General features: G+C 41.9%; 1 protein-coding gene across 5 annotated transcripts in view; it reads right to left on the bottom strand.

Annotated features, from left to right (window-relative positions):
- The window catches only part of IPCEF1 (interaction protein for cytohesin exchange factors 1), a 217,360-nt gene that overhangs the window by 141,918 nt on the left and 57,067 nt on the right, over positions 1-18,375 (bottom strand). For 3 of the 5 annotated variants that reach the window (XM_017892162.1, XM_017892181.1, XM_017892158.1), the window contains exon 2: positions 259-302. The exons of the other annotated variants lie outside the window; for them this stretch is intronic. The gene's annotated coding sequence lies outside the window, so the exon portion shown is untranslated. The remainder of the gene's footprint in view (positions 1-258; positions 303-18,375) is intronic. 5 annotated transcript variants of the gene reach the window in all.

Below are 18,375 nucleotides of genomic sequence, written 5' to 3'. Positions count from 1 at the left end.
AAAAAAAAAAAAAAAAAGAATCAACCCATAAATAACTAAATAAATTACTTAATTCTCCCACTGAAAAGTAATCTTCAGAGGACCAAAGGTAGTAATACTATGAACTTCCCTCTGCATAAATCCTAGACTAGGATAAACATATCTAGACTACACTAAGTTGATTCACAAACTTGAATAACAAAGTGAAACTCAGGCCTTTCAAGCCATAAATATCACTAAAGAGAAAGAATTTGTTGCAAAGAGTTTTCAATTACATACCAAAAACTTATGAACTTTCTTGGTCCAGTTCTGTTGTCTTTGACCTTTACGGAAAAAAAAAAAAAGAGAGAGAGAGAGAAAAGTGAATCATGAGATTTCTGCCTGGACTCAATCACCTGGGAGAAAATCAGAATCCTACCACATCAACCCCAAGAATAAGCAACAGAATAGTAAGTCAATCATCATGATAATGTTAGGGTAGATAGCTAATCAAACACAAACAGGTCAGGCAATGTTAAACCATCAGGTGATGGTCAGGTAGTTGTTAAACTGGCTCTCTAAAATAATAATTGGTGGCAGCTGGTGCCAGGGACAGGCAGTCTCCCAATAGGTAGGAACCACTTGAAGTTGGCAATCAGCAGCTTCCTGATAAGATCTCAGGAGTTGGCAAGTGGGCCCAAGTATGTGTACTAAGGGGCAAAATGGCAGAGTTTAACTAGTATATGACCTCCCTCTAGGAACACTCAACTGGTAAGGGAAAAATGCCTCAAGTGAGCACGCACACAACTTCAGTAAATACACTGAGCATGCTCCCCTCCCAAGTGCTGGCAGGCCACTACGCATGCGGAAAGCTAGTCCCAAGGGAAGAATCAGGGGAGGAGAGACAGAAACCCCTGTACCATGCCGATGTATAAAACCCCAAGTCAAAGATCAAACAGGGTACTTGGATCTCTCAAGTTGTCTGCTTGGCACTTTTCCAAATGTCCTTTACTTCCTTTGGTTCGTGCTCTAAAACTTTTTAATAAGCTCTCACTCCTCAAAAACTTGCCTCAGTCTCTCACTCTAAGTCATGCCCCTCAATCAAATTCTTTCCTTTGAAGAGGCAAGAATCAAGTTGGTGCAGACCTACACAGATTCACCTCTGCTAACAATAACTTCCCAATGTCTCTCTCAAAAAATGAAAACAAAAGTTTAATCTCATAGGAAAGAAGATCCGGGTAGCAAATTATCACAAAATCATTAAACTGAGATCCTCAAATGTGAATTTTTTCTAAAGAGGACAGTAAAAATAATGTTCTGTCCTTTTGAACACATCCCATGATACATTTTTACTTCACTTTTAAATACCACAAAAGATGTGCACATGGATTGAGAACTTCTATCTATTTTCCTGGAATTTTTCCAGTGGGAATATATTTCTTTTTTTTTTTTTTTTTTGAGACAGAGTCTCACTCTATGGCCCAAGCTGGAATGCAGTGGCACACAATCTCAGCTCACTGCAACCTCCACCTTCCGGGTTCAAGTGATTCTCCTGCCCCAGCCTCCTGAGTAGCTGGGATTACAGGCAAGTGCCACCACGCCCAGCTAATTTTTATATTTTTAGTAGAGACAGGGTTTCGCCATTTTGGTCAGGCTGGTCTTGAACTCCTGACCTTATGATCTGCCCGCCTCCGGCCTCCCAAAGTGCTGGGATTACAGGCATGAGCCACCGCGCCCAGCCAGTGGGAATATGCTTCAAATTAGTAACAATAATCCTGTTCATTGCCTAAAAGCATACATTTATAAAACACAGATTTTCTTTTTTAAAATCTATATATCGGCATCTCACAGAAAATAAAATTGCAGGAAGACATGCTCTGTAAAGGACATATTTCAAGATCTGTATTTTTGAGTACCTGGATTTTTTCTTCTTAAATTTTTTTTCCAAAATTGTATTTTGAAAATGTTTAAAACTGTAGAAAGGTTGTAGGAATAGGTAGCAATGAACAACTAGATGGCCTTCACCTTGATTCCCAAATTATGACATTTTTCCACATTTGCTTTATCTCTCTGTATATCTAAATATTTTGCTGAACCATTTGAATCACTTGTAGACATAAAGATGGTTCACCCCCTATATACTTCAGCATATACTTCCTAAGAGCAATGATCCCACCATAGTTACATAATAATGGTCACACTCAGGAAATTTTTTTTTTTTTGAGATGGAGTCTTGCTCTGTGGCCCAGGCTGGAGTACAGTGGTATGATCTTGGCTCACTGCAAGCTCCGCCTCCTGGGTTCACAACATTCTCCTGCCTCAGCCTCCTGAGTAGCTGCGACCACAGGTGCCCACCACCACGCCTGGCTAAATTTTTTTTTTACTTTAATAGAGATGGGGTTTCACCATGTTAGCAAGGGTAGTCTTGATCTCCTGACCTCGTGATCCACCCACGTCAGCCTCCCGAAGTGCTGGGATTACAGGCTTGAGCCACCATGCCCAGCCGAAAATTTTAAATTGACACAATGCAATCAATATACAGTCCAAATGTTCCAATTGTATCACTAATGTCTGTTTCAGTGTGGAATATTTGTTATATTTTATTTTAAATCCTGAATTTAATCAGGGATCACCAAGGCATGTCTACAGTCTCCTTTTACCTTTCACAACACGTTTTTGTAGAGTCCAGGCCAGTTGCTTTGCCTAATACCCCTCAATTTGGATTTGACTGTTCCTTCACAACTAAGGTAAACATTTCTGGCAGAGGTGCTCACAGGTTGGAATGCTTTCCTTGTTTTTATACATTCGGAAAACCACATAACAGGCTGGATTAATACTTCCTTTCAATCACTTAATAACACTTAGTGATTGTCTCGTATAAAGTAAATTTAGGGTCACAGTTTGCAATTTACAAAATGCTTTCATATGGATTAATTCATGCAATTTGCACTACAGTCCCATGAGGTAGGTTTTTTATTTTGGTCATCTTTTCTCTTCTGAATGGAATTTTATCCAAGTTCATACAATCAGCAAGTCTAGTTCAGCGGCCAAAATTTAAGTATAGAATTCCTGTAAAAAACACCCTGGAGTAAGAAACCCTCTATTTTCATGTCAAATAAATCCAGATCTCTTTTTCTGTTTTGTAACCTGTACTCCCTGTTGTCCAAACCCTTTGCCTTACAGTTCTTATTTTGTGGTGTTAAATTACAAGGTAGTGAGGCATCATGATTTATCTAAACATTTCCAACCATGATTATTTCAAATTATACTAGTTAAACCAGAAACAATGGGAAAAATTGGTATTAACTTAAAAGTGGCGATATGTTAAAATAAATGAGTGTTAGCTGTATCAAGTAAGCTAACACTCAAAGTCACTGACTTTTCTTCACGTTTTTGCCTCTGCTTTGGTGCAACTAATAATGTGCTAACTCTTTCTTTCTCCCCAGAACAAGATCTTATGTCACTTCCTCCTACTTTCCAAAGCAATGAAAACAGTATTTCCTGATGTAGTCATCTGTATGTTTGCAAAAACTCTCTAGCATATTAAATTAGGTAGTTTTCTTATTTACTTTTGCCTTGGGGGCCTCACAATTGCAGTGTTGTTTAGTCTAGAATCAAGTCAAGAAGAGTTTGGGAATCGGTGTATATAACTTGAGTCACAACCTATAACATGAATCTCTAAAAGACATTCCAGCCAGAAAGAGAAACAAACAGGTTTCCCAACCTATAGCTCAAGGGTACTGACACGGGCAAAAGCCAGACAAGGTTTAGAGTGATACTGAAATCTAAAAAGCAGTACCACCCAAGTCCAGGTCATCGCAACTGCAGATGCTTATCTGGGTGGCATTAGACTCAGATGTACCATCTAAATCATTTTCAGTATAGAAAGATATTCAAGAAAATAGGGTACAATGGTCCACTGACAAAAACCACTTTACTAAGCCTCAAGCTGAGATAACAGATCAAGATCCATTCACTGCTTCATCAGTGCACCATTTCTCTAATACTCAGTGATCTGAATATCTCACTTCAAAGTAAAAGAGAAATTAGAGCAATTGAAAATGTCTGAATAACGAGTGTGATATTATTATTATTGTCCAGTGTTCAATTTCCTAAAGAAGCAGGAACAGACTCCTGAAAAATATCCAGAGAAAAAAATGAACTATCTTTTCCACTTCCACAGAGCTCTTCAAGCATTACATAACTTTCTTTTGAATTGGCATATTAGGCATCCCCTAAAAGAAATCTCTATACTGGAATCCCAAGGAAAGCATTATTCTTATTCTTCATTTGAATTACTTTTTATGCCAAATACAGTAAAGGAAGTTGCATTGATGATTGTGCTTAAATACACAAATTGTGGCAAGACAGAGAGCAGTAAGAAATGTTTCAACTGTGAAGTCTTTAATAGAACATGTATCATTCATTTTTCCCCCCTAATCCTCAACAGACTCCTATTATCTTCAAATAATAAGAGAGGCTGCCTGCCATTAATTTAATCACTGTAATTTCCTAAGAAATAAAGACTGATGTCTATTGAAAATTATTCCAATTATGTCTTTGAACATGAGTTCAAAACTGGTAAAATTACCACTTTCAATAATATATTAACCTCCTAATTGTTATTAGTTATTCTCACAATCCTCTTAAAGCAAAGAATGACACTGGGGTCCAATTCTTTTGTTCAACTTTGAGACACAATTATTTTTAAAACTTTGCTCAAGTTCAACCCACTTCAGGTGTAATCTAACTCTTTAAAATACATCCTAAGAAGCAATTTCTCTGCTTAAAACAAAAACTGGGCCGAATCCTTTTTATTGTATCATGTAAAATCAAACTATGTAACCACTTGCAAACAAGTAGAAGTAGATAAAAGTAAAGAAATCTCACAAAAGCACCAATGATAAAAGCACTGGAGGCTAGATGCAGTAGGTTATGCCTGTAATCCCAGCACTTTGGGAGGTCAAGGCTGGGGGATTGTTTGACCTCAGTGAGACAGCCAAGTATAAAGGGGTTCCCAGAGAACATTCGAGTGGCCTTTGCACAGGGAGGCGTGGGCACTGGGGTGGAGCCACCGAATTTCACACCATTTGCAGAGGGGAGGATTCTGGGATGGTAAATGGGAATTCAATCTGTGAGGCAGGAAGCCTACCAGCAGAACTCTCGCTTTGCTGAGAGTCCCTGTTTCCCTTTTTATTTCCTTTTTGCCCAATAAACCCTGCCCTTCTCACCCTTCAAAGTGCCTGCGAGCCTAATCTTTCACGGTTGTGTGACAAGAACTCGGCTCTTAGCTGAACTAAAGAAAAAGTCCTTCACCACCAGGAGTTCAAGATCACCCTGGGCAACAGAGTGAGACCCCATCTCTTTTAAAAAATAAAATATAAAAATTACTTTTTAAAGAAAGTACTTGGCTGGGCATGGTGACTCACGCCTGTAATCCCAGCACTTTGGGAAGTCGAGGCAGGTGGATCATGAGGTCAGGAGATCGAGACCAGCCTGGCTAACATGGTGAAACCCTGTCTCTACTAAAAATACAAAAAATTGGCCGGGTGTAGTGGTGGGAACCTGTAGTTCCAGCTACTCGGGAGGCTGAGGCAGGAGAATGGCATGAACCTGGGAGGTGGAGATTGCAGTGAGCTGAGATTGCACCACTGCACTCCAGCCTGGGCAACAGAGCGAGACTCCACCTCAAAAAAAAAAAGAAAGAAAGTACTAATAGCCAACATTTGTTAAGCTCTGATTATTTAATTTGTACAGTCATGTGCTAGATGCTGCTCATGCATTAAATATTTCATTTTCACAGCAACCCTGTGAAGGTGGTGCTATTTTTACAAATGAAGACCACTGCCCTGGCATCTCCACTCTGGCTGCTGTTGACTGCTCTGTTGGCAGCTGCCACTCTATTGCTCATGGATGGCTGCTGTGCTGCCCCCAACCTCCTCTGGGCACCCCCATCTCACCACAGCCACCCACCAACACACACACACCTCTTTCTGCTCATTACTTTGACGAGGACTTTCCATGGTGGCACGCACTTTGCTGTGAGCATCGGTGGCACACACTTTGCTGTGGGCATTGCTTGGGGAACAGAGAGCACAGGGGGTCTAGGTCAGCAACGCCTGCACAAGGATCTGCTGCCTCTTCCCACATTGCTAGACTTCTTGGCTCATCTTGGTTTTTGCCAGCAGCCCCATGGCTCTCCCTCCAGTCCAGCCTTTTGTGAGTCTCAGTCCATCAGCTAAGTCTGTACATGTCTAAACCAAAACTGCAGAGAAGTTTAGACTCTCTTCCCCAGAGCTTTGGGACTCTTGCAATACTCCTGGGCATGCCTCTGTCCTGAACCATCTGGAGCTCTCTGACAGCCAGGAGGTGGCTGCCTGTCACACACATGTGTACACATACACACACACACACATACTCTTAGCAGTTGGTTGGTCACCACCTAATGTAGCAGGTCATGTTAGCACACTGTCTTCCCTGACTATCAGGGGAACCCATCCCCAATATTTCAACGTAGGTTCTTTCTATTTTGGGAGTAGGTCACCACACGCTTCAAGGGGCAAATGGCAGAGCAAAGATCACATGCTTCTGAGGAAACAGGGCAAGGACAAAATCAGAAACTCCTGATAAGGGTCTATGTTCAGCAGTGCACATACTGTCTTGAAAAACATCTTAACAGAAAACAGGGTTCAAGAGCAGAGAACCAGTCTGACCAAAAATTTACCAGGCTGGAGTTTCCCAATCCTAGTAAGCCTGAGGGTACAGCAGGAGATCAGGGCATATCTCAGTGCTTATCTCAACCACATAGGACAGACATCCCCAGAGCAGCCATTTATAGACCTCCCCCAGGAATGTAATTCTCTTCCCAGAAAATTAATATCAATATTCCTTGCTAGGAAAAGAAATTAGCAATATCTTTCCTACTTGCACATCCGTTTATAGGTTCTCTGCAAGAAGAAAAATACGGCTCTTTTTGCCTGACCCTACAGGCAGTCAGACCTTATGGTTGTCTTCCCTTGTTCTCTAAAATCGCTGTTATTCTGTTCTTTTTCAAGGTGCACTGATTTCTTATTGTTCAAACACACATTTTATAATCAATTTGTACAGTTAACACAATCGTTACAGTGGTCCTGAGGTGATGTACATCCTCAGCTTACGAAGATAACAGGATTAAGAGATTAAAATAAAGACAAGTGTAAGAAATTATGAAAGTATTATTTGGGAACTGATAAATGTCCATGAAATCTTCACAATTTATGTTCCTCTGCCATGGCTCCAGCCGGTCACTCCGTTCGGGGTCCCTGACTTCCCACAACACCTGACACTGTTCAAAATATTAGTCCCAAATTATTAGCTATATGAAGGACCTGATAGCTACTACTCTCAAACATCTCAGTGTTCTGAGTCTAAATATGCTGTGGACTCTGCGCATACATTTCATGAGGATAAAGGAAGCACAGGGAGATAGGGAAGAAAGGGAACAAGACAGAAATGAAAGAAAAGGAGCCCTTTAGGGCAAGCAGTTTCCAAGATGTGCTCTTGTCGGGTTTTGACCACCCAGAGGGCACCAGGAGGACAGAAACACCAGAGGCAGGGGAAGAGCTGCTATAAGAAGAGGATGTAAAGAAGACAAGGGAGTGTGAAACACAAAAGTCACTTCTCAGATCCACTGTTGCCTTCTCTGCTTCTCCCAGAGGCCAGCACCACATCTTTTCACCTGTTTATCCCACCCTCAACGCCACCACACACCCTAGAAACTACCAGGCTAGAGATTCATTTGTGGCCACTACCAGCACGCAGGCAAAACTCTGTCTGTGTCTCTCCTTGACCAAAATGTATGTACCACCCAAAATGTTGTTAAAATGAGTATCAGTCAGGCGTGGTGGCTCGTGCCTGTAATCCCAGTGCTTTGGGAGGGCGAGGCAGGCAGATCATGAGGTCAGGAGATGCAGACCATCCTAGCTAACATGGTGAAACCCCATCTCTACTAAAAATACAAAAAATTAGCTGGGTGTGGTGGCCGGCACCTGTAGTCCCAGCTACTCGGGAGACTGAGGCAGGAGAATGGTGTAAACCCGGGAGGCGGAGCTTGCAGTGAGCTGAGATCCGGCCACTGCACTTCAGCCTGGGTGACAGAGAGAGACTCCATCTCAAAAAAAAAAAAGGAATATCATCCTCAATGGCTTTGGATAAAAACAGCGAAAGAACATTAAAGTGAGAAAGACTGACAGGGCCCCAGCCACAGTGGAAGTCAGGAGGATTGGATGCAGAAGGGTTGGATGCAGATCCTGAATGTGTGATATACAATGACACTGATCTCTCTGCTTCCCTACTGGTCCAAAGTCATTACATTTCTTTTTTTCTTTTATTTTCTCTCTCTCTTTTTCTTTTTTCTTTCTTTCTTTTTTTTTTTTTTTTTTTTTTTTTTTTTTTTGAGACAGAGTCTCGCTCTTTTGTACAGGCTGGAGTGCAGTGGCCGGATCTCAGCTCACTGCAAGCTCCGCCTCCTGGGTTTACGCCATTCTCCTGCCTCAGCCTCCCAAGTAGCTAGGACTACAGGTGCCCACCACCTCGCCCGGCTAGTTTTTTGTATTTTTTAGTAGAGACAGGGTTTCACCGTGTTAGCCAGGATGGTCTCGGTCTCCTGACCTCGTGATCTGCCCATCTCAGCCTCCCAAAGTGCTGGGATTACAGGCTTGAGCCACCGCGCCTGGCCTCGTTTTTTTTTTTAATAGGGTCTCACTCTGTCACCCAGCCTGGCATGATCATGGCTCGCTACAGTCGCAAGCTTCCTGGGCTCAGGAGATCCTCCTGCCTCACCCTCCTAAGTAGCTGGAACTACAGACACACACCACCCCACCTAGCTAATGTTTGTATCTTTTGTAGAGATGGGGTTTCGCCATGTTGCCTAGGCTGGTCTTGCACTTCCGGACTCATGCAGTCCACCCACCTCAGCCTCCCAAAGTGCTGGGATTACAGATGTGAGCCACCGTGCCCAGCCGAAAGTCATTACCGTTCTAGGTATTTGGTCCTTCTGGCATGTAAGCAGGTTCCTGACTCAGCACCCCTACCATGAGCATATTTTAAATCCCAGGTTGACGTGCAGGTCTGGCAATGCTATTGGGCAGCTTACATTCAGGGCTCACGGTCACCATGTCCTCACTCTGATTTTGGCTCTGCCAATAACTACAGCATCTATTCCACTTTTTAGAAAACTATGTTGTTTTGACATTTACAAATACATATTTGCATTGTTGTAGGCTTAAAAATGCAAACGAAAAGTTAATAGAGGAAAACAAAAATCACCATCATCCCCAGGTCCACAGGTACCCACTGTGAACTCATTGTTCATTTCCTGTCCACTTTCTTCTTTTCATTTTGAAAATTTGTAACATAACAAGGGTCATTCTGTACATACAGTTTTGTGTCTGCAAGGCCTACTCTTAGAACTCTGCACGGACAGGGATGACAGCTAATATTTTGGCTGCTTGAGAAGTCACATTTAGATCCTTTCATCACAGTAGAGGCCCTGACATTCCACTAACTTTATCAGGCATGGATGAGATTTTGGACAGCACTTTAATGAGACGCAGTGCTCTGAAGAGCCTTCTTTTCTTATCTCAGCTGTTGAGCGTGAGGTGTTGGGGTGCAGAATAACGTGAAAGTCCATATGAACATTTTCAGTGTTTGAAAACCAGCATATAACACACAGAAGTGCTTCTAAGAACAAGGTCAGGAACACTTTTGAGGCTCAATGGGTAGGGCTATCCAAAATATTTTATTTCATCGTTTAGCATTTCTACGTTCTTTTAAATAAAAGCTACATAAATGGAACAATGCAAAGATTGTTTCACCTAAAAATTCACTTAGTTATTTAAAAAATTGTCAGATTCAGGATCTTCTGGCTCGATTTCAGAGAACTATAAAAACTTTTTCTAAGAAAACATTTTGAGAACACGTTACAAAATATATTGTAATAAGCTTTCAAATACACACCACTTTGATTTAACAATTTCCCAGTGGTCCCCAAAATGTCTTTGCAGAGTTGGTTCCTAGAAAACCTCTTAATCATAATTTAAACTAAATTTAAGTCAGCAGTTTCACTTTGACTTTGCAAACATTTCATGAGTTATTATAGTCAATTACATAATCTCAAATCAAGAGGGCATTGTTATTTGTTCATTGAAAAAACAGACTGTGCCCTGCTAATTCAACTGAAAAATGACTCAAACCCAAAGAAAGCAAAGAAAATGGAGAGCAATCTTTCTTTAAAGAGAGAAGAATGGTTAAGAGTCTCTTCTTTCAACAGAGAATGAGTAACTCTTATATATGTTACCAACATTATGGGCTGGGTGCAGTGGCTCACACCTGTAATCCTAGCACTTTGGGAGGCTGAGGCGGATGGATCAACTGAGGTCAGGAGTTTGAGACCAGCCTGATCAACACGGTGAAACCCTGTCTCTATTAAAATACAAAATTAGCCAGGCATCGTGGCACATGCCTGTAATCCCAACTACATGGGAAGCTGAGGCAGCAGAATTGCTGGAACTCAGGAGGCGGAGGTTGCAGTGAGCTGAGATAGCCCCATTGCACTCCAGCCTGGGCAACAAGAATGAAACTCCATCTCAAAAATAAAATAAAATAAAGATTACCAATATTAGCGTTGTGCATGTGCATACAAACATAATCTAAGGAAGAAGGATGCCAATGTTCCTCTTTATCCCAGGATGTCAACCCAAAGAGTTTAGGAAATACTGCTATTTCTTTCACAAATCAGTTGTGAATTATTCATGCCTTAAAATCCTGTTGTCAGTGGTTAGCATCCTAAAGCCCCTCTCAGTCCTCCCATGAGTGATTTATTTATTTATTTATTTGTTTATTTATTTATTTATTTATTTTTGAGACGGAGTCTCGCTCTGTCGTCCAGGCTGGAGTGCAGTGGCACGATCGCTGCTCACTGCAAGCTCCGCCTCCTGGGTTCACGCCATTCTCCTGCCTCAGCCTCCCGAGTATTTGGGACTACAGGCACCCGCCATCACACCCAGCTAATTTTTTGTATTTTTAGTAGAGACAGGGTTTCACCGTGTTAGCCAAGATGGTCTCGATCTCCTGACCTCGTGATCCGCCCACCTCGGCCTCCCAAAGTGCTGGGATTGCAGGCGTGAGCAACCGCACCCGGCCTCATGAGTGCTTTATTAAGCTGGAATAAAGCTACTCCATGCCCAATAATAAGCAAGGCTCTGTGCAGGTGAGAGAAGAGACGGGGGACAATTGCTGAGAGCCTAGGGGAAGTGGGCGGGTCCACACTTAGCAGTTTCACTTGGGCTACAGGGCATACTTTTATTCAAAGAAAGGGGTCTATCATGGAATCAATCCAAATGCCCACCAATAACAGACTGGATAAAGAAAATGTGGCACAGATATATCATGGAACACTATGCAGTCATAAAAAGGAATGAGATCATGTCCTCTGCAGGGACATGGACGAAGCTGGAAACCATTATCCTCAGCAAACACTGCATACTCTCACTTATAAGTGGGAGCTGAACGATGAGAACACATGGACACATGAAAGCGCACAACACACACTGACTGGGGCTTCTAAGGAAGATGGGAGTAGTGAAAACATTGGGAAAAACAGCTAATGCGTGCTGGGCTTAATACCTAGCTGATGGGCTGATAGGTGCAGCAAACCACCATGGCACGCATTTACCTATGTAGCAAACCTGCACGTCCTGCACATGTATACTGGAACTTAAAATGACATAAAATAAAAACTTAAGACGGATTGATGGATGGATAGAGGGATGGATAAAAGGACGGATAAGCAATAAAGCAAATACCTTAAAATGTTTAAAAAAGAAAATAAAAAAGAAAGTAGTCTATGACTTTAAAAAAAAAAAAACTTGGAAAACTGGGAATTTATCCTCTTCAATTTTGCAAAAATTTAGCAATTCTGTGCCCAAATCATGTGTAAAATTCATCAGCTGGCATATGACTTTAAAAATGAAACCCCAGGCCGGGCGCGGTGGCTCAAGCCTGTAATCCCAGCACTTTGGGAGGCCGAGACGGGCGGATCACGAGGTGAGGAGATCAAGACTATCCTGGCTAACACAGTGAAACCCCGTCTCTACTAATCTCTACTAAAAAATACAAAAAAACTAGCTGGGCGAGGTGGCGGGCGCCTGTAGTCCCAGCTACACGGGAGGCTGAGGCAGGAGAATGGCGTAAACCTGGCAGGCGGAGTTTGCAGTGAGCTGAGATCCGGCCACTGCACTCCAGCCTGGGCGACAGAACAAGACTCCGTCTCAAAAAGAAAAAAAAATGAAACCCCAAAGTAAATGAAGACTTCACCTCCCCACTCGTTTTCCAAGCCCCAGGCACGGAGGAAGCATTTCTCCCATGACTGGGAACGGTGTTTTGTCTTCCCTCCCAAAAGGAAAGAACAATTACTTTACATCTTCAATAAAGCTGAAATGCAGGCAGACCTCTTTGTGGGTAAAGTCCAAAGCAGATGCAATTTTAGGTTAAACATAGAGTATTATTACTTATTCTGATTCTTCAACTGAGCCTCTGAAAATATTTGTTTTCTATTTGTTTAAATGTAGGTATTGAGAGACGTGGCTTCTTTTTTTCTTTCTTCCTTAAACAAATGATCAGATGCGGTGGCTCATGCCTGTAATCCCAACATTTCGGGAAGCCGAGGCAGAAGGATCACTTCAGGCCAGGAGCTCCAGAACTGCCTGCGCAATATATGAAGACCCACATCTCTACAGAGAAATGAAAAATTAGCTGGGCATGGTAGCATGCGCTGTAGTACTTAGCTACTTGACAGGCTGAGGTGGGAGGATCCCTTGAGTATGGGAGTTTAAGGATGCACTGAACTATGATGACAACAGTGCACTCCAGCCTGAGTGACACAGTAAGACTCTGTGTCTAAAAACAAACAAACAAAAAAAACACTAACAACATCAATAACAAAACAAAAAGCAAAGTAGATTATTCCTCCTCACCCCAAAAAAACATAAAGTCCAACACAGAAACACCATATTCCCCATGGGCTTTGAAGAAGTAGACATTTTATGCCCCTTAGCAAATTACTCTTGGATAAAATTGACAGCACTCTACTGACTTAAATAAAGATTCTTATATTTGAAAACAATAGTTCTTATTGTTATGGACTAGGAGTGGCTTTCATGGAAAAGTTGCCCTGTTACTTGATCACTGAGAAAGAAGAGCTACAGCAAACCAGCTGTTCTAAACCCAAAGTAATTACTTTTGTTACACTTAGCTCCACATTTAAGTGGCTTATAATCAATAAATCTATAAAACAAGTTAATTCGGCCACTTACTAGAGCATATTTTGCAGTCAATTATGTTGGCACATACACCAAAAAGTTATATTAATTACACTTAAAATATTACATATAGGCTGTATTTAAATTTTAGAGTTGAAATTAACATGTAGTTATACCTGTTTAGATTTTCCAGGTTAAAATCATTGTTGTCATAGTCTCTGGTCTACATGTGTGTCCCGGATCCCTCACATTACAGTTTGGACTCAGCTGGGATATGAGGAAGGAATGATGAGGGAAGGGACCAGCATTCTTATGTGGGTCTTCATCTCCTGGGACCATGCACTGGTAGGAACTAGAGATTTACGATGCTCCCAAACGTGTATGAGACTCTTGGGCACAAGGGTTGAGGCTATCTGGTCCAGGCACCCCTTAAACCTTGAAATATTGGCATGGTGTTTTGTTAAATGTGTCTGTGGGTATACCGTTCTCCAAGCTACAAAATCACTTGTTTAATCTACAGCATAGAACAGGCTGCATTCCTATTTAATGCTGAGAACACTTAAATCCAACTGGCTGATTCTCAATCCATGTCAAAGGCTCAGTTACAATAAACAGCATTTATGTAATATTCTTAAAGGCACATCTATTACTCTGTATCCCAGAGTTATTTATTGAGTCCTGGGACTTTGGGAGACCATGATCGCTGAAATTGTGGGCATAATTTAATGTGATATGTGCATTTACAGCTTTCATCATAGTCTCAAATTGGACCAGGACATATAAAAAGTAAGAATCACGAATCTACATTTTAAGATTAAGTATCTCAAAGGAGGTAGTACTAACAAGTAAAAATAAATAATATCTTATACTCTCAAAAGGTTAAAAAAATTATACTAAGTATTTTTAAATCTACTCCTATATTAAGCTGGGCCAGCATAAATGTGTGTCATTGATTTCCACTGAGAAATTATAAGAGATAGTTCAATGAAACAGAAAGTTGTTTTGTTTTGTTTTGCTTTGAGAGGGAGTCTCGGTCTGTCACTCAGACTGCAGTAACTGCAACCTCCCCCTACCCGCCCCTGTTCAAGTGATTCTCGTGTCTCAGCCTCCCAAGTACCTGGCATTACAGGTGCGTGCCACCACACCCGGGTAATTTTGGTATGGTTAGTAGAGATGGGGTTTTGCCATGTTGGCCAGGCTGGTTTCAAACTCCTGACCTCAAGTGAACCGCCCACTTCGACCTCCCAAAGTGTTGGGATTACAGGTGTGAGCCACTGCGCCCAGCCAAAACTGTGCCCAGTCTATTTCTTAAGTTTGCATTTGCAACATCTGAAACGGCATTCAACAGCTTTATGAAACTTTGGGTCAACATTTCTATTACTGAGAGAGAAAAAACAGATTATTCAGCATATAAAATATCTATTAAGAAGCAGTACATCTGATTCAATCATTTGAAGACTCATTTTATACGGTGCAAATTATCCAAGTCCCTTCCTTTTATTTATTCTTCTTTGTATGTCAGGCTTCTTTTGTATTTTTATCGGATACTTTGACACTTTTAGCACAATTGGAATAGGACAAAAATAAGGAAGTAAAACAAAAGGCTGTCAACACAATTACTTAGTACACATTTAAATATCCTTTTTAGTTACAGTTATGAGAGGGCCTGGTACAAGGAATGTGTGTGTTTGTGTGGATGTTTTGGGGGCAAGGGAGATAGTGTACATGTGGTGAGACCACCCCAAGAAGGACATGGGTAAAGGCCTTTGTCCCTAGTTTCCAAGATTGCATGGCCTAAGATGAGGAGAGGGAGTATGAACCCACTGGGGGCCGGGCGAGATGCCTCACACCTGTAATCCCAGCACTTTGGGAGGCTGAGGTAGGAGGATCACTTGACGCCAGGAGTTTGAGACCAGCCTAGGCAACATAGTGAGACCCTCATCTCTACAAAAATAAAAAATTAGCCAGACATGGCAGTATATGCCTGCAGTCCTAGTTACTCAGGAGGCTAAAGTGGGAAGATTGCTTGAGCCCAGGAGTTCAAGCCTGCATGCACTGAGCTACAATCAAACCACCACACTCCAGCCAGGGTGACAGTGCGAGCTTCTGTCTCAAAAACAAAACAAAACAAAACAAAAAACCCAACTGGGAGATTTCCTCTAACTACCACTACTCCCCACTGCAGTGACAGTGGGAGTGGGGAGTGAGGACATTAACTGGGTAAATTCACAGGAATTATGTCATTTAATCCTCACAAACACCCTGTGTCCTAAATTGTACAATATTCACTTTACAGATGAAAAAGCTGAGGCTTGGAGTGTATGTTAGTTTCCTCAAAGTCCCATAGCTATTAGGAGGCACGGTTGATCCCTGGGATGGTGAAGTTTTCCTCTCTCTTCTTCAGACCAACAGGGGTATCTTATCCCTGGGTCATCTGCCCCATTTCCAGTGAAAGCTATGATTGGAAATTAGAGTTCATAGTTGAATGATACTACACCAGATTATCTAAGATCCTCTGAGTATGCATTGCTTTGCATAACTAAAAATTTTCCGAGATGGCCGAGTTCCTATTCATTTAGGCAATGACACATTTTCATGTTACTTATTTTGAATAAGTGAATGTCCTATAAATGTACTAGATACCTCCTGCCTACCTAGAAAAGTAGCCTGAAATTCGTTTAATTTTATACTGATGACTCTGGGTCGACGGTGAAAACCCCCACTTTCTTGCATGGATGTGTTACAAGGGCAATCCCACCTATTGAGGGTCTCTCACCATAATCTGAATTAACACTAAGATCTTTGCATTCTTCCAACTGCTTTGTTTTTTCTTTTGTCTTAATTACTTCCTGTCAGACATCACTTCTATTTTCAGTAATACTATGGAGAGTTTCTTCCATCCTCCTCTAGATTAGAAAATCGGAGAAGAATTAATAAATAGATTCTAACTGAGGGCTTGAAGGCATTTGGAATGGAATAAACAGCGTGGTGCCTGAGACTTACCATTTGTTGGTTTTGACATCTACTTGAGCACTCATGGAGTTTTGCTGATTTGCTGATTCCTTGTTGTGTGCTGGATGTGTGAGCTTATAGATAGACAACTTCCAAATAAATGAGATTCAACTACACTTCATTTTCTGTGGAAACCATCCAGAGAGTTCTCATTGCTCAAATTTGTAGATCCATATACTAATGCAAAGAAATGTTTATTCCAGTCTTTATCTGACAGCTACCTTCTGTTATCAAGTTAAATCTCCTGAATCCAGTAACAGAAACATTTATAGACCTTGACTCCACAAACCACTAGGTTCTGCTGTCAGAAATCTCTGAGTCACGCTCACTTTCTGAGGCAGCAAAACCAAATTTGCCCACTTCCTCTTTCTTGTGTGCTTTGTCTCATTTAGTTGTAACCACACGATATGGTGGGAGGAGTCTGGACACGTATGGAAATCCTGCTTCTGCCTTCCCACTAGCTGTAGGACTTTGGATAAACTATTATTCTTTCCAAGTCCCAGCTTTTTCTTTTCTTTTTTTTAGTCGGCAGGGAGGGGATCTTGCTGTGTCTCCCAGGATGGAGTGCAGTGGCATGAGCTCAGCTCACTGTAGCCTCAACATCCCAGGCCCAACTGATCCTCTCGCCTCAGCCTCCCGAGTAGCTGGGACTATAGGCATATGCCACCACGCCTGGCTAATTTTTATATTTTTTGCAGAGACAGGTTTTCACCATGTTGTCCAGGCTGGTCTTGAACTCTCCAGCTTGAGCAATCCACCAGCCTCGGCCTCCCAAGTGCTGGGATTATAGGCATGGGCCACCGTGCCCAGCCCAAGTCTCAGATTTGTCATCTGAAAAGTGACTATAACTTAGGACCCAGAGTGCTTGTATGGATTAAGTGACATAATTTTCATGAATTTGCCCAGTTATCATCAGGCACTTAAGTAGATGCTTAATAATTACTTATTTCCTATCCTTTCCCACCTTCCTTTATTTTGTTTATTGACTCTGCAACACCCAAATACATGGATCACAATAACTAGTTACCATCTTTAGTGAGGCAACATTGACCAGCAATTCAACAGCTTTAGTAAATCTTCCTAAGTTCCCGTCAAATTTTGAATGCAACTATATGATAGCACTTTTCTTTCTGTCTTTTTTTTTTTTTTTTTTTTTTTTTTTGGACAAAGTCTCGCTCTGTCACCCAGGCTGGAGTGCAATAGCACGATCTCAGCTCACTGCAACCTCCGCCTCCCGGATTCAAGCTATTCTCTTGCCTCAGCGTCCTGAATAGCGGGGATTACAGGTGCATACCACCATGCCCGGCTAATTTTTATATTTTTAGAAGAGACGGGGTTTCACCATGTTGGCCAGGCTGGTCTCAAACTCCAGCCTGACCTTATGATCCGCCTGCCTTGGTCTCCCAAAGTGCTGGGATTACAGGCGTGAGCCACTGTGCCCAGTCTATGATAGCACTTTTCACTTTGTCGTTTGATTATTAGTGTACATATCCATCAGCTCTCAGAACATCAGGGAGTTGTTTTCTGCAAAACCTCTCCAACTTTAATGACATAATATAGGAAGTGGAGAGACAAGAATGACTCATTCGCCCTTCTTCTTTTCTATCATTTGTTTTGAAGAGAACTAAACACAAAAAGAGCATGATTCTCATACATTCTTCTGTAGCAACTATTGCCCTACTCTAAAATGTACTCCTGGGCAGGCACACTGGTTCATGCCTGTAATTCCAGCATTTTGAGAGGCCAAGACAGGAGGATCGCTTGAGCCCAGAAGTTTGAGACTAGCCTGGGCAACAAAGTGAGACCCCCTCTCTGCAAAAAATTAAAAAATTAACGAGGCATGTTGGTGCACCTGTGGCCCTAATTACATGCGAGTCTGAGTCAGGATGATTGCTTGAGCCCAGGAGGTCAGGGCTTCAGTGAGCCATGATTGTGCCACTGCACTCCAGCCTGAGCAACAGAGCAAGACGTTGTCTAAAATTAAAAAATAAAATAAAATGCACTCCTTAACCAGGCAAGGTGTCATGCATCTGTGGTCCCAGCTACTCAGGAGGCTGAGGCAGGAGGATCTGGGCCCAGGAGTTCAAGAGTAGCCTGGTGCAACATA

Source organism: Rhinopithecus bieti, unplaced genomic scaffold (assembly GCF_001698545.2).
Source record: "Rhinopithecus bieti isolate Rb0 unplaced genomic scaffold, ASM169854v2 scaffold_1583, whole genome shotgun sequence".
NCBI classification, from domain to species: Eukaryota; Metazoa; Chordata; class Mammalia; order Primates; family Cercopithecidae; genus Rhinopithecus; species Rhinopithecus bieti.
The sequence above is the reverse complement of the archived record's forward strand: the minus strand, read 5'-3'. Positions and strand labels throughout refer to the sequence as shown.